Below are 13456 nucleotides of genomic sequence, written 5' to 3' on the forward strand. Positions count from 1 at the left end.
GAACCAAGAGCAGACTTAGAGGAGCGCCAACATAAACTGTTTTATCTGTTTAGCAATAAAACATTTTATTAACTTTTTACTTGGTGCGACCTTGATGTGAACGAATTCCTTATTACAAAAGCCATATACAGTGGTACCTCTGGTTAAGTACTTAATTCATTCCGGAGGTCTGTTCTTAACCTGAAACTGTTCTTAACCTGAAGCACCACTTTAGCTAATGGGGCCTCCTGCTGCCGCCGCGCCGCCGGAGCCCAATTTCTGTTCTCATCCTGAAGCGAAGTTCTTAACCTGAAGCACTATTTCTGGGTTAGCGGAGTCTGTAACCTGAAGCATATGTAACCTGAAGTGTATGTAACCCGAGGTACCACTGTACTGCTGTTGTCAAAAGGCAGTGTGTGGGGTGCAGCAGTCATATGATGCATTGCAACAAGCTCTTTCAATTTTGTTACAGGTTTATGAGCTCCAGTTTGCTTATGCTACTACAGTGTTTTTTTTAAAAAGAACAGTGCAAGTTTATTGGGATTCCTATACAGAAGCTGCATAACGGCAGACAAGGTTTTCTAAAGCTTGATGACCATCCCTGATATTTACTGGCTCCTACAAAGTGAAACCATAGGAGTACATTAGGTGCATTTTATAGCACCCTCTCTATTCAGGTAAGAAAACAATGAAGTGCATGAACTAAACAGGTGACTCAGGACATACTGCAGAATCCCCTGCAATGCATTGTGGTTCTCTTGAAGATCTACAGGATGTGTCTGGCACAGGAGTCAATGGATGCATCATGCTAATCCATGGTTTAGTGTGACTGTGGTATGAGCTGGAATGACTATGAGCATGCCTACAGTTCCAGCACTTCCCTCTCCTCCCACTCAACTAAGAGGAAAATTTCAACAGCATTTAGTTTTGCTTTCCTTGAACCTTGCCTGCTTGTGTTGCCTAGACCAGGGACAGATATTGATAACAAACAGGAGAATTTAACACGTAGCTATATAACCCATAGCTTGAAGCTGGCTTGCTCTGAAATGGACCAGCATTTCTTCAAAACCATGATTCCAGCAAGCTGAGGGTCAGGGAAAATGAAGTGAATGTTGCAGAAATCATCCTTCTGGGCGTGTAGGAGGAGGGGTGTGTAAAGCCAAGGCTCATGGCAACTCCTTCCTGTTCATGCATGATTAAGCAGGACATGCAAACGTATAAAAAGGGTTCCCAGAAAACAGACAGTTATGACGGAGGGGGCACCATACTAAACAGCAATGATTTATTTTTCCCCCATTAAAAATTACATGGATCCTGAAATTTGCAAAGCCTCAGCATGGTGTTTAGCTTACCATGAAAATGTTGAAGCCAAGAGAAAGATAAGCTCATCTCAGATATGAGGATCCAGGAAGAAATGCTCAGGGACAACGTTTACAGGTCTGATGCAGTTTGCATGGCTGATTAGTCTGCCTTAGCCTAATTACCCTTGCCTGTCCTGACTGTAAAGATAAAGACATAGAATATTGAAAGCAGCTAAGATGAAAGAAGACCGTCTCTGCCATAAAGAAAGAATACATAACCAGCAGCCTGTCTGTCTATCTGTCTCAAGCTCGAGGCCTAATTGAACCCAGTTTTATTGAGGTGCAGCAGACACCACCAGGCCAAATTTTTGGCAATGCTTCATGTGTCAGATATCAAAGTCTTAGTTCATGCTAATTAGTCTTACTAAGTTATTTACTTTGGCAGTTCTCGTGGATGCTCACCAAAATAGATTTTTTAAAATTAGCTTTTTAAAAATTGTATTGTTTTGTTATTTAACGTTGAACACACTCAACTTTGGTGAGCTTAGCCATGTTATATGTATTCTCCAGTAAATAGAACCTATTCATCCCATCTTCTCAGCAAGTGTCTGGGTAGATTAGTAAGTTTCCAAACATAGTTGGAACAATTACTTTCCTAACATATCTGAGGGATGACAAAATGAATTCCGAAGAGGAGAATTTGAATGCCTTCCCTGCATATGTCTTTCTCTTATATCAAACACTCCAGTTGACTTTGGGCAAGGGAGGGGCAGCTGCAGCATCAAGCAGGAGGGGATGCAGCATGGAAAATACCCAAAACAGATTTGCTCAAATTCCATGATTTCTTATGGTTCCAAGCAAAGAGGTTTCTTACCAGCATGGTGTAGTAGTTAAAAACGGTGGACTCGTAATCTGGTGAACCAGGTTCGCTTACCCGCTCCTCCACATACAGCTGCTGGGTAACCTTGGGCTAGTCACACTTCTCTGAAGTCTCTCAGCCCCACTTACCTCACAGAGTGTTTGCTGTGGGGGAGGAAAAGAGGAAAAAAGGGAAAAGAGGAAAAGGGAAAAGAGATTGTTAGCTGCTTTGAGACTCCTTAAGGGGAGTGAAAGGTGGGATATCAAACTCCTCCTTCTCCTCCTTCTCCTCCTCCTCCTCCTCCTCCTCCTCCTCCTCCTCCTCCTCCTCCTCCTCTTCTTCTTCTTCTTCTTCTTCTTCTTCTTCTTCTTCTTCTTCTTCTTCTTCTTCTTCTTCCTGTGTCTTCTCCAAAAGGGACATGCATGTTAGAAAGGAAACCTTATTAATCAAAGGGTTTCATGTGCATCTGCAGCAAGGAGTTGACTTTAATAAATGGAGAGCATGTCAAAATACTTAGCATTTGAAATGAAAAAGATCACTAAAAAGCATAGTCCTCCCAACACATTCTTTATGTGTAAACTGAATGTATTCATCAGGAAACTTTCGTGCATGCACACAGCAATCTCCCATGCTGAGCTGACCACAAGCAAATATCATCAATATACCCTTAAATAAAGCCCCATGCAGTAGGAGCCAAACTGGATTTAGCTGAGAGATTCTAACAATACTGTCATTTACTCTGCTGAATTTATTACTGTATTTTGATTATTAATCAGCTGGTCGGGATCTATGCAGCATTCAAGACAGTTACATTTTCTCTTATTATCTCAACTGAAAGCAGACTTACATTCATCTGAAAGACCTACATTGGCTCCCAGTACGTTTCCGAGCACAATTCAAAGTGTTGGTGCTGACCTTTAAAGCCCTAAACGGCCTCGGTCCAGTATATCTGAAGGAGCGTCTCCACCCCCATCGTTCTGCCCGGACACTGAGGTCCAGCTCTGAGGGCCTTCTGGCGGTTCCCTCACTGCGAGAGGCCAAGTTACAGGGAACCAGGCAGAGGGCCTTCTCGGTAGTGGCGCCCGCCCTGTGGAACGCCCTCCCATCAGATGTCAAAGCGATAAACATCTACCTGACATTCAGAAGACATCTGAAGGCAGCCCTGTTCAGGGAAGTTTTTAATATGTGACATTTTAGTGTATCTTTTATCTTTGTTGGAAGCCGCCCAGAGTGGCTGGGGAAACCCAGCCAGATGGGCCGGGTACAAATAATAAATTATTATTATTATTATTATTATTATTATTATTATTATTATTATTATTATTATTAAACTGAATAAATATTCCTGAAATATTGTGTTCAAGGAGAAACCTGTTCTTTAGTTGCTTGCACCACGGGCTTCAGATCCCAGCCCCAACTTTATCCATGTGGCACAAGCTGAGCAGACGCTTGCAGCAATGCCCTGATACATATTGGAAAACAACCCATCCCTGATGTATAGCCCTTTTTAATTGTTAGGATCTTTTATAGCACAAAGTGCATTGCAAGAATTTTTTCTTTAACTATTGCAGCAAGTCTGCGAAAGAAGTCATGAATATTCCCACCTTAGAGACTGGAACTCAATTCACAGTGTGACTTGGCTGCCCAGGGTTTTTGTGGCTTAAAGGGGACTTGGAGCCAGCAGCAGCCTCCAGCTCAAGTCCAACTGTATCTACCAGACATATCTTCATTTGCATCCTGCTGTATAAGCAGTAGAAGAGTCCTTTGAATTTCTGCATACAAGGGAGCTTCTCCATTCATTCCAATAAAGGATGCAGTCACGAACATACAAGTTGTGCACCAGAAGCCATTTGGTTTGCACTCTGAAGAGAACAGCAATTTGCTCGCTTCACCTAATCCTTCCTGCCTATCAGGTTTTGCAACTATCTTGTGGCCAATGGATATCAAAGCCAATCAATCAACTCTGCCAAGATTAATACAGAAGGGGGGGGGAGGTTTTACAGAAAGCTGATAACACCAAATATCATTGAGTTGGGTCCAGATTTACATGTGACCAGTACTTTTCTTCTGGGGGGACGCAGGGGTATGCATACCCCTAAACACTTTGTGACTCTAAGTTTGGCCTCATTGAGGGGAAGAATTTCAATATGAGTAGGATAATGAGAGTACCCCTAAACATTTTTTTTAGAAAAAAAAGCACTGCATGTGGCAATGTTCCCTTGTGCTGGAGAAAGGGTGAGGTGACAATGTTCACCAAATCCTCCTTCCCCAGAGTCCCTGAAAACCCTTCACCTGTGTCCGGAGGTGGATTTAGGGGGTTCGGTCACACTGGGTGTAGAGCCTCAGGGGTACCGCAACTACAACTATGACGTAGAAGAGATGGCGAGAGGCGAGAGGCAGGGGCCCACCAAATTTTGGTGTTGCACAGGGCGCCACTGAAATTTGAGATCTGCAAGGTCCCCCACTGCCTGTGACCCATGAAAATTTGCTCCAAAGGATTTAGGGATCCTGCAGAGCAGCATAAGAAGTGACTGCAGAGAAAAGGGAGAATCAGCCCAAACCGTCTTCCACCCTCCCCTCCAGTGGCAAGCCTCCAATGGAACTCAGAGCCTTCTGGGTGAATATGTGAAGTACAAGGTGTGACTGGAAAGTTCGGTGAATGGTCACAGAAATCTGACAGCGAGAAACATTCAGACATACAATTGGCATCGGAAACCCACGAAATGCTCACAATTGTGTATGGAAATGAAGCTGTAACTCGAATGACAGTATATGAGTGGTTTAAGCGTTTCTGTGAAGGGTGGCAAACCACGGAAGATGACCCTTGGTCTGGCAGACCATCATCAAGCAAAAAGGAGGCAAATGTCGACAGAGTTCGTGAGTTAGTGATGCGGGATCGGCGTTTGTCCGTCTGAATGATGGCTGAAGAATTGCATATTCTGCATGAAATCATTACTGAAGTTACTAAGTTGTTTCACCCTCCACATTCTCCCAATCTGGCCCCACCGGATTTCTTTCTTTATCCAAAACTGAAATCTGCACTGAAAGGGCACAGGTTTTCCAACATTTCACACGTCCAAGCTGCTATGACAAGGGAACTGAAAGCAGTACGAAAAGAGGACTTCTCCAGAACTTTCCAACAGTTCTACGAACGTTGTCAATGGTGCATTATATCAGAGGGGGCCTACTTTGAAGGCCTGTAAGGTGTGTATGTTCAAATATTCTTCACTGTCCGATTTCTGTGACCATTCACCGAACTTTCCAGTCACACCTTGTATTTCCATTTGCAGCACACCGGATCCAACCCAGTGTTTTTGACCGTTATCTAGGCAAAATGAATTCTCTCATGTTCTTTAAGAAAATTAGTAGCTTTAGGGTTTGGGATTGCAATAATCCAAAAGCTGGCAGAGTTCCTCCTGTGCATTTCACAAGGTATATTTGTCGTCAGTGAACATTATTCACCTGGGTGTGCAATATGTCTCATGCCTGAAGACTAAAATCTTTGGAGGGAAAAGGGTAAACTATAAGGATCATTCATTTTGTCAAAATTTATGAACAACTGACTCCTCATATTGGAAATTGGCTTTTAAAGCTGGGCTCTATCATTTGTGACTGCACCATGTGATGTATAAAACTCATAAACATGTCGCAGCAAGTCAGAGACGGGCGTGAAGCAGAGTTTCAGAAGCTGCCAGCACAGAGGAACCACTAAATTGGCATGGTGCCTTGATAGGCCCAACCCTTAAAGAAACCAAGATTTAAACTATACTCACACGCACATTAACGACAATATGGTCACTGAATACTAACTTGGATAGATACTATTAATTAAAAACATTCAAATGTTGTTTCAAAACTTCATTTGCCATTTTTAATAAGTGTTAAGCAATAGTAGTAAATATTGCTACAGTCATTTTAATAATTTTCATTAAAGCTTTTTTTAAAAAATGCTACTTAAAAACTACTACCCGGCACCTTTTTAATATTGGGCTTTTCATGTTCTTTCAAGGTTTGCCTCTTCTTCCCTGAACAAACCAATAGCAAACTTTCCATGAACCCATGCTGCCATCATATGATGCCAGTGGGCATCTTTGTTGCATCAGATTTTTCTTCCCACCTCCGCCTTCCACTCTGGCTGGCATAGACATCAGGATTGTGGATATAGCAATGGCTGTACCACTCCATCAAGCTCTGCTGTTCCCAGCCAGATTATTTTGGATGGCACCCTACAAACATGCATTTTTGCACAAGCATTCCCCAGCTCTTGATGCCAGTTTTTAACTACCTGGGTCCTGTGTGATCTTTTACTGTTTTATCGTAATGTTTTATTAGCATTGCTGTTATTTTGTTGTTATAAAACACCTCTGGATTTATAATTAATTATTTTACTGAAATTATTTTAAATAAAAAGAGGAATGCACAAGCACCTCTGTGTGCACTGCGAAAGGAGTTGAACCTATGCATACTGTCAGGGAACTGCCATCGGAGCCAGAGGTGGAGGCAAGGCTCCAAAGCGATGCTGGAGAGGGTCCCAGCAGGGAGAGAGGCAGCCCATCTGCTGGGGAAGGAAATCAGCGTAACACCAGGGGTGAAGGGGGGCAGATCGGGGAATCGGCGAGGGGGCTCCAGGAGTCCTCGCCGGAGACCAGCGGGGAGAGCACGGGTCCTCCACTGCCCTCACCCACCCTGCGCAGAAGACTTCCGCGCAGGGAGAGTAGGCGGAGACTTGGCGTCAAAGAACTTCTTTGCTGGAAGAAGTTCAAGAAACGCCCACTGACGGATTCTGCCAGCGACTGAAACAGCCACGAAGGGAAGGGCTGTCCAGACAGAAAGGGTTTAACCAGGTACCTAGCCAGGAGCGGCGGCAACTTACGCACGAGCAACCCCTATAACCATTACACATACGTTGGAAGCAAATGTTTGCATAGCCCTTTAGGGTGTTCAACAAGTTCCTGCTCTCCTGTCCAAATGGTTCTCTTCCAGAGCTTTTTAAATTTGGCACCCTGTGGCAACAAAAAAAGGCACCCAATTCAAAAGCACAGAACTGTAGCTGGAAAGGAAAAATTCTCAGCTTTTTCCTTTCCAGCAACAGCTTGAATTCAAAAACCCTAACCCTTTGCACACATGTCTGGATTCCTTTGCACCTGCAAGGAAGACGGGAGGAATTCCTCACCTGAAGTTGAAGCACTTGATGTCATGTGACATCAGATGATTGACAGGTGAGCAGCCCTTTCCACCTGTCAAAGTGGCTCCTCGGGGTTGGGAAACTTTTGTATCCAGTCTGTGAAATTCACTTCCCTACCCTTACTCTAGGATATAGACACCAGAGCAATAACCATATTTGAGATGGCTGTTCCACTAATGTGAACATGCCCCACATTTATTTCATATTGCAGAAATTTCCTGTTACTCTGGGCTCGTTGTTTGTTAAAAGAGAACTATGAGGCATGACTTTGGCATCATCTGCTTCACAATCATTTGCAGTGTAGATGCAGGGCCTCTCCTTTCTCTCAAGAATTCAGTGTGTGCTGAGCTAGAGATTTTATCAGCAGGCAGCTTTGCTCTTGAATCAAGGGCTTAACCAAAGGTTAGCGGAGATTACTGCAAAAGCCCCAGAGTTGCTTTACGGGGGGAAATTGTGTTTATTGACAATGAGGTGAGGCATACACATGCATATATGCGTGTGTGTGTGTGTGTGTGTGCGCACACACACACACACACAGAGTGGAGAGGTTGCGCAAGTGATACAATAGCAGACCTTCTTAGAGAAGTGGTTTCAAAATGGATTTCCCACTCCTTTCAAGACTTGCCAAGATTGCAATCACCTTGTGAAAGGCTTGCCTGTGCAAACTTGTTCTAAGGCGAGTGAATCCAGATGGTCATTGTGTAAGCTTAAACGGGGACCTTGTTGTGCTCAATCCACCAAGCTCTGCTCACATGTAGGCCTTGCTGAGATGAATGGAAGTGGTGCCTCTTGGTTAAGGGGGAAATGCTAAGAGCTTTCGTTAATGCAATGCAAGTTCCTACTTTATGCAGCTGTCATTATATTCTGCCCACTCCTTTTACACATCCTACAAGTTTCTTTGAGAGATAGGCCAAAGAAATTTTTGCCCAGGCTCTCCCAAAAGAAAGAAAATAAACTGAACTTATTTTTCCATTAGTGTATGTTCTGTGAAATATATTATAAAGCTGCCAACTTATAGCTCTGGGTTCTACTGCTGAAGCTTGGGCTAGTGCATCATTTTTTAATGAATGACAGGCTGACTTCATGTGTATAGACATAGCTTTATGTGGCAGCAGAATGGCCTGCATCTTAGAAGTCCAGACTGTGCCCCACAGATGTAATGTGGAAGGAGGGTTTGAAATGAAGGAACAGTCTGTTAACGGATATATATATATACATTAGATATATTTAACATATATCTAAGACCTCAAAATTCCTATCACACAGTCTCTTGCACTTCTCTTTCCCCCGATGTTTTTTCTCCCTGATAACAGAAATCTGGCCAAGGGAAATGCTTCTCAGGGAAGGATTGTGAGGGAAACACCCCCATTTGAGGGAGCATTCAGCACCCCTTTCTACAACGCTTCCAGAGGAGCCTTGAAACTAAACACCCAACTACTATCCAATGAATGATGTAAAATGTGAAACAGGATCATTAACAATCCGTCTCATTGTAGCAATACATATACTATCTTCCTGTCTTTTACCGTAGATATTGGAACTATAGATACTGGAAGCTTTGTCAGAACAGGCCTCCTTAAACAAAGAAAACAGCTACCTAATCCTCTCTAAGGTAAGCTTTCATGGCCAGAACAACAAACAACATTCCGCTACTGAAAACCCAAACAGTCCCAGGCTGCTTACATAGAAGCCTGGATAAAAATAGATTCTTTAAAACCAGAGTCATAGGGACCTATAGCAATTGTTTAGATCTGGACCAGATTCCAGGAAATCAAATACTTGCAAAATTAAGAAAGATTCTCAGTTGAACTTCAGTGTAGACCACCAACATTAAGGAGTGGCACTGATTTGGCATGAGAACGGGGGAAAGGCAATGATTACTACTTTGCTACCATCCATGGAATCCTGCAATGGGACTTCCATACTGGCTCATGTGTGAAGCTTTTCAGTAGAGCTGGCTCACATGTTCATTTGCTGGTTACAGTAATCAATTGTAGATAAATTAAATTATGCACATGGCTATGAGAACCAGGCCTCTGAGAAGATGTTCTTCTTTTAAAAAAATCAAAATGTAGGAATACAGTTAAAAAAATTTTAAATTATTCACAAGGGTCTTGTTGTGGTAAGCTCTGCATACCAAACATCTCCTAACAGGTCTCTCTCTCTCTCTTACTAAGATGAGAAGCCATTTTGAATAAGTTGCCTGTTCAAAGAGTTCTTTGATAAGCACAAAACTGCTTGCCAAAATTCATATTTAGAGCCTTAATGGTGGGAGAAAAACCAAGAAATCCAATACTAAGCAGTGGATTAAAATGTATAAAGCATATTAAATGTTGTTAGTTGAAAGCAGGTTTGTTGGTCCTTAATGAACACCCTTTGCTAGATACGTAGAAGCTACCGTATATCCATTTTGGTAACATAACTCTGCCTTGGGCATGGTAGAAGTTGGGAGTAATGCCAAGGCCCTAGCAGGGCCGACTGCCACAGGACTTCTGACCTCACAAGAGATGCAGCTCAGCTGGGCCATGGTAACACCAAGCAAAGTTTTGGCTCCACAAGTGTGATGCATGTGTGCTGGCCTGTGTTGCTATGTTAATATACCAGCCCTACTCCCAACTTGTATACAAAGTGGGCCGGGCTGATTTCATTAAGAGGGTGGTGCTAGCCACCAGATGTCTACTATGTTTTGGCTGGCACTGCCTCCAGACATCACCTTAGTCCCTGATGGCTGTCCAGCAGGGAGCAGAGGGCTTCCCACCAGCACTACTGAGCAGAGATTCTGGCTTACATGTATGTCCTGACAAGTGCTGCTGAGTGTGTTAATGATACCCTGTCCCACTCCTGGCATATCCACATTGTGACAGGTCCAGCACCACTAATGTGATGAGGCCAGCAATTACCCATGATGTATGCAGGCCCGGAGCTCCACTTGGTACTGCAGCCTGAGTACCAACTAGAAAATGGTGGTGGCAGGCACTGACTATGCAGCCTTTCAGTTGGCCAGATTTGTCACTCGTGGGGAAGGTTCCATCTTGACTAACTAGCCAAGAAAATAAAACTTTGCAAGTTTCTCCAAGACAACTCTTGGACAACTTGTATCGTCTGCTTCAGCTCAAGGTGGAACTACTCTATTCCGAACTATAAAATGGAAAATGTAATGCTGGTGGTCAACAAAAGAGGTTCAAAGTCTCTCTCAAGGCAAATCTAAAAAAAAATAAAAATAAAAGTAGTGTAAACACCAACAACTGGGAAACTCTGGCCTGCAAGGGCTCCAATTGGAGAACAGCCTTTACCAAAGGTGTTCTGGACTTTGAAGACGCTTGAATTCAGGATGAAAGAGAGAAATGTGCTAAGAGGAAGGCACACTTGGCAAATCCACACCGTGATCAACTCCCACCCGGATACCTATGTCCCCAGTGTGGAACGACGTGTGGATCCAGAATTGGCCTCCACAGTCACTTATGGACTAACTGTTAAAACCGTGTTTTTGGACAACAACCTTACTTGGCTACGAGTGATCACCAAAGAAGAAGAAGAGCATGTACTGTGGCCTTGAACCAGCACCTTGATTCTTATCCAGGGGCTTGGCCTGCTTACTAAGCTCCAGCTTGGTTGGGCCACTGCCTTCACTTGGTCATGGGTATCACTGTGGATCAAGACAACATCTTTTCCCTCTTAAAACCTTAGTCATCATTTTCTCAGATAATTCACTGCTGAACAGTGTCCAAAACTGGAGTGTGAGGAAGCCAATACCTATATCTGAGTTATGTATCTTTACTGAGTTTATTGTAATGATATTTTAGGATCCCTTATTGTTCTTCTATTCTTAATTGTCTTTGAAATTTTGCTCAGAGTAGTAAAGAAGTTTTGCTCTAGGAATTAAAGGAGCACTGTCATTTTCATTAATATAATTTCTACTGGGCAAAGTATACTATGACGTATATCCCATTGACCTTTACAGTGACCCATGAAGTATACAGTTGTTAATCTTATTGTCTAGATGTACAACCAAAACTCAGAGACAACCTCACAGTGGGCTTGTTTGGCTTATGGGTATTATGCCACTGCAGAAGCTTCAGCAGAAGACAATGTTACTGTCTTCAGATACCTGGTAATGAAAACTACAACCTTCTAATGTATTTCTTGCCAGCCCAAGGAGGTATATTAAAAAGTCCTATTATCTTAATAGATGTCTATTGAAAGTTGGAGCTCATATTTGACTCTTACCTTCCCTATTCTCTGGCAAGATATACAAAAGTCTTACTCATTTCTGACCCCAAAGGCGTGAATAAATATGTTGGCTTAGGTGGTGATTAATGCTTGTTGATCTCTTGATGTCTACCAAATGGGGAGTCATGGGTGAGGAACTTTAGTTTGAACTCTTTGGGCATGAACTTGTTAGATCACATCATGGCTGGGGGGGGGGGGACAGACATTTTGCATAGCAGTTTCTTGTCTCTGCAAACCTCAGATGACAGAGACGCTTCTACTTAAGCTGAATTGACCCCATGGAGAAATCACCACTGATACAGGGTGTAGGTACGGAGCAAAACACACTTTGTGTTCATTTGGCTTCTCCCCCCACCCTTTTCTGTGTGTGGGGTGTTTGACAGGGAATTTGTGCAGTTGGGAAATCTGCTTTAAACCTACTCACCGCCAATGTGCATTGTGTTTTAAAGCTGTATTGCTACAAGCTTGTCTTGATGTGTTATTTTTATAATTTAAAAAGAAAAAAACTGAGCTGTGAGCTGTCTTGAAGACAAATTCCATTATTTATTTTTAAAACAAATAAGTAAAATAAATAATTTTATTTATTTATTAACAATATTTTGTGCTCTTGCTCATAATCTATTCAGATGGTTTCCCATTGTATAGTTTCAAGAACATCATGTTTCTGCCAAGGCTTTGTGGGTGGAAAGAGCCATAAGCATCATGGGTGAAAAGGGAAAAAGAAACTTGTAGCTTCAGCTCAGATGTTAAAAGACAAGCATCTCTCCAAATCACCCCGAATCTGTGAGCCGTATGTATTTGTGAAATAAAATTAAAACCTGGCAACCTGAAGCACATAAAACCCACCCCTTGTCAAAAAATTTACTTTCAAGATGGTGGTGTGTTGTTTTTTAATAAACCTCAAAATGGCTGTCTAAAAAAATACAGAATATTGCTGGAGGTTTTCCTACTTTAGGCCCAGTGGTAGTGTTAACAGTCAATGTATGCAGGCATACGATACACAGTCCTGACAAAATAACATTTACATCTAAACAACCTTGTTCTTATACACTTAACATTATGAGACTTCAGATACACTGTACTTCATTGTTCCCCATCATTCAGAAATCAATATACCTTCACTGCTGCTTTTCAACTGCAGATTGTCATAGATATTCTACAGTCATTGTTTTGAGCGTTTCCCCCCCTTTTTTTGTCATTTGAACCTAAAGTAGCAAGAACTTTGGGGAGGGAGGTGGGGACTTTTGTTAGTCAGTGAACAGGCTAACAAAAGTATTTGGAGTGATCCAGGATTATCTGGGAGACCAGGGCCAAAAGCCTGAGAATATATAACAAAGTAAAGCTGCTCACAGACACATCATTGTAAAGCTGTTATTTGAGATGTATGTCAACAGCTTTGCACTCCAAGAAGCCAGTTAACAGTTCTGGGAGGAAACCATCATCCCAACAAAATGTTGCAGTAATGCCATTATAATATACCCCTCCTCTCTCACTCTCTCTCCCCCTCCCTTCAAAGCAAACAAAATTATTATTTGTTAATACACTTTAATTACCATCTTCAGTCCTCAGAAAATGTTCCTGTCTGTGCCTACCTCAAGTATAATCAGTTGAGGACCTGCTTTATTTTGTACACAAGGTAATAGAGAAACAGATCCTTGCAACTCATTAAAATGGATCCTGTTACCAGTGATCAAAAGCACAAAAGCTGCCCTCTAAAACCTACTAAGATTACTCACTCACTTGTTGCTTATGCTCATTTATTGGATGGCCACAATCCATTTTCAGTATCTTCCCGGCAGGCCTAGAAATGAAAGGAAGTCACACACAAAAAAGCAGCTGTTGTCTTGCACAACTTTCTCTCGCGTCAATTGGCTTGGTGAGGAGAGATTCCTGGGAGCTTTG

General features: G+C 42.5%; 1 long non-coding RNA gene across 1 annotated transcript; it reads left to right on the forward strand.

Annotated features, from left to right (window-relative positions):
* The first annotated feature begins 455 nt into the window (after window positions 1-455).
* On the forward strand, window positions 456-12381 carry LOC309366363. Its single transcript, XR_014166655.1, has 3 exons — window positions 456-656; window positions 8856-8936; window positions 12181-12381. It is a non-coding gene; the product is annotated as an uncharacterized lncRNA (long non-coding RNA).
* The last annotated feature ends 1075 nt before the right edge of the window (window positions 12382-13456 follow it).

The sequence above is a fragment of the Podarcis melisellensis genome (genome assembly GCF_964234715.1).
Source record: "Podarcis melisellensis genome assembly, chromosome: 1".
Classification (NCBI taxonomy): Eukaryota; Metazoa; Chordata; class Lepidosauria; order Squamata; family Lacertidae; genus Podarcis; species Podarcis melisellensis.